The sequence below is a fragment of the Austrofundulus limnaeus genome, unplaced genomic scaffold (assembly GCF_001266775.1).
Source record: "Austrofundulus limnaeus strain Quisiro unplaced genomic scaffold, Austrofundulus_limnaeus-1.0 Scaffold37, whole genome shotgun sequence".
Taxonomy (NCBI): Eukaryota; Metazoa; Chordata; class Actinopteri; order Cyprinodontiformes; family Rivulidae; genus Austrofundulus; species Austrofundulus limnaeus.
Genome location: NW_013952439.1, coordinates 1,390,802 through 1,394,779, shown reverse-complemented (window position 1 = coordinate 1,394,779; position 3,978 = coordinate 1,390,802).

Below are 3,978 nucleotides of genomic sequence, written 5' to 3'. Positions count from 1 at the left end.
CTCCAAAACAGAGGTTCTCAAACTGTGATCCCAGGACCCCCAGGGCTCCGTGAGCTGCATCTTGGGGGGTTCTCAAAAAATTTCAATAAATTGTTAATTTGGTTTTGATTTAAAAATATGCATATGGGTAACAATGCAAAAAAACAAACAATAAGCAAACAAAAAATACAATTTCTATGGAATTCAGAGGTTAAAATGACAGTAAATGATTTTTAAAACAGCATGGGGTTTATGAGGGAGTCCCTGGAAWTTTTTCACCCTTGCAAGGGGTCCTCAGACTCAAAGTTTGAGAACATCTACCCTAAAGGTTTAAGGAAAAAATGTAAAAATGTGTTTTACTGGCCCACAACTTAATTTGCAGATACAGCTTTATCAAAATAATTGAGCCTTTGTTTAAATTAGGTTTTAGTCTTAACTTGAAAAGTTTCTCGTGATAAATTGACCATTCAGTTGCTGTAGACGAGTCTTCTAGATCATTAAGTGATTCTTTCATTGGTGGCACTTAAGAATTAATCTTACACTTAATTTAAAGTGAGACTGAGACGCTTGATAACTGACTTTTAGACTTTTAGAAGTTTGATGAATATGGGCCCTGAGCTGTATCACATCAGCAAATATGAAACCTGACAAAAAGGCAAAAACAACTCCTCCAAAGGCAGGAGGAGAGAAGTAAGCGGGTGTTCTGATGGATTTCATGTGATTGGACGGAACCAGAGGAGCCGGTGGGAACTTTGCTCCTCCTGCCAAGGCTTTGTTTTTTTACTGTTTTCACTTTCAAGACCGTTTAAGAAAAGTTCAGCATGAGCTGCTTTAGAGAAAGGGAATAGAAGAAAGCATTAGTGAATAAGGAAATTAAAAGTCAAAAGTCCAACTTGTCCACAAAAAGCATCCAGATGGAGTGACACGAAGGTGGCTGAGGTCAGAAAAGGCACAGCTTAAAGCAGTACATTCAATAAACACAGATGACGAATTATTGCAAGTGTAAAAAAACATGTCCCCCTTTTGCTCCTGATCTGCAGATTTGAAGTAAATCAGTTTAGTTTTTTGTGCRTTCTTCATATATAAAGCACCAGAGGTTTGCTGCTCTGACCTGCKGATCACCCTGCAGTCAAACAAACAGGAAGTTGCTGCTTTCCTGAGATTGTTTCATTTTGTCTTTGTGATGTTCTTCAAAAAATAAAATAAAATAAAATAAAAAAAACCTCCGCTGCAGCTGTTCCTCAACCAAAGCTCCAATGCAATAACTGTCAGCAAATGTTTGTTTCTACCACTAATCTTTATTTGAACACCAGCAGATGCCATGCATGTGTGCGGAGATCCACATGCAGAGTTGAAACTCCGGAGGCAAACGAGTGAAGACAAACAACTTCATCTGAACTAAATCTAAAGCAGCTGGGAGCTTCAGAGTACATGACCAGGTGTTGCATGACAGGGCTATAAAAAAACAGAAACCTCAGCACAAAGAAAGACAAATAAAACAAGAATCTGACAAAAGACGAGTTAAAACCTGCAACTGTGGTAAAGGAGATGAAAAGCAGCTGTGATCAAACTCGGGGGAGGGAGATAAACTGATATGAACCAGGAAATGAAACAAAAACTACTCAAGAAAAACCATTAAAAGCAGAATTGTAGCAACTCACTGACGGCTGTGGGAGAAGTTAATGGAGTTTTTTATTTCAACACAACTGGCTTCTGGGTTCATGGGACACAACTTAGTTATTTTTTGTGACATAGAGCTTAGAACAACTGCTAAAACCATTGATTTACATACAGTGAACTGTAACATGTATAAATAAAATAAAATTAGGTTGTGTTTTATTATTTTAAATCATTTAAAGGCTGAGCATTCCTGCTCATCATCTCAATTTATGTCAGAGTTTCAGATTAAGATTAATGTGATTAATGATGGAGTGTTCCTAAACTGGACTGACTCCAGAAGTTTTGATGATTACTTAAATCAAGAATTACTTTCTGAGTTTTATTGAAATCTGTCCAGTGGTTCAGGAGATATTTGGCTAACAAACACACCAGGTGGACTTTGATCTATTAGAGCTGAAGGTATAAATTCAGAATAAGTCTCAGCTTCAAACACACCAAATCCTGTTTTGATATCAGCACAACTGTCTGAATTGATGCTGGTTTGGTTTCTTGAGGTTGAYCAGCTGTGGTGGCCATCTTGGATTGATTCAACTCCTGTGGGTCAGATGTTTATTGTACAAACACAAACAGGCAAAATAACCCACTTTCATCCTTTTGGCAGCGCAATAGATAAGAAAGCAAGAAGATTTATTCTACTTTTGAATTATCAGTTTATTGTTAGCTCCTTTTAAAACTAACTTSAAGAATCTGTCATTAAATTGGCTAAAATTTTATGTTAATCTAATTTTTGTTGTTGTTGTTGCCTAGATGCCTTAATGAACTGTAACATTAAGTCTGATGTGTCAAATGCAAGAAATCYATCAAACCTGATGACTTAAAGCACAGTTCCATTTTTTATAAAATGTTTACCTCTGAAAGCTGCGCAGCGACCTGACAAAGTGCTCATGTTGCTGTTTAAACAGCGCAGAAGATGTTTTAGTTCATTTTGTGATTATCTCATTGAAAGGCAGCTGTTATGGATAGCTTCAAGGACAACCTAAAACAGTTAACATTTTTATTTTTTTCTAGAATAACCTTGTGRACTGTTGCCATTTTAAAACAAAGACACACAGCTACAATAAAAGTTTATTGGTCTTTAAAACACTTTCAATTCGCCATTTTTCTTTGCAAACAACTGAAGAATCTGATGTGAAAAAATGCAATCTATTGATTTTTTTAAGATTAGAGCTGCTTTTAAAACAGAGCCTCCTAGACTAAACATTACATTGTTCATCTGGTCAGARTTAAACTCTTTCTCCAAAATAAGGTCATTCAAACAAGCTGTCTACATTTTAATTGTTCACAATCGTTTTCCRAGAACCCCACTTCTAAACATCTGAACTGTTGTTGTAGTAAAAATACACCAGTCCTGCTCTTTTTTTTTTTCATTTTTATCAGCTAATTTACAGTAGAGCAGGGCTGTTAAACTCATTTTGACACAAGAGCGACCCTTTTCTTTTTGTCAAGCTTTTAATAAAAGTGTGAAAACACCAACACATCATCATCACCAGTCTTACAGCTAAATATATTTTTTCGAACTTCCGTTTTCAGACCAGCTGTTTTAATAATAGCCAAACTGAGAAAGAAGTGATGATCTGACTGGATAAAACCCAGTTTGGAGGCTCTGATTATGTGTGGAGAAATAATGAAAGAGCTGGTTTAAAACCTATTTATCCTTATTTAGCACTGTGCTGTCAACTCAAAGCTGCTAGATGTTGGTCRTAGTCCCAACAGGAGACTGATAAATACAGACCGTTCATGGTCAAAATGATCTGGGGTTCAACACTTGGGTAGAACACGGGGGCAGTGGTTTGGAGCTGTTGCTTCTCAATTTATTTCAGTTTATATGTATAGCTCCAACTCGTAACAAGTGCCGTCTCAAAGTACTGTACAAAAAAGAATCAGTCTAAGAAGCCAGCTGATTGCATTGAATAACTTCATAACAATCTGAGCTGCACATTGGTGACAGTGGAAAGGAAAAACTCCCTTTTAACAGGAATAAACCACCAACAGAAAGAACCAGGACAGCCAGCTCTTTGCCTCGACCTGTTTCTGTGGCAAACTTGTGACCTGTCCAGAGTTCCTTACACACAGCGTACATGTCAAGTTGTACAGATTGTCTGTAAATTACACTGATTTCCCCCCATTTTGCAAGTCTACGTGTGAGTACGGCAGAATTTTTGTGAAAATTATGGATTTTGTAGGGTCATGAGACAGGTATACGTCCAATGGGGTTGACTTGTGTGACTGCAGGGAGAGCCACCGGTTTCATCTATCTATCTATCTATCTATCTATCTATCTATCTATCTATCTATCTATCTATCTATCTATCTATCTAT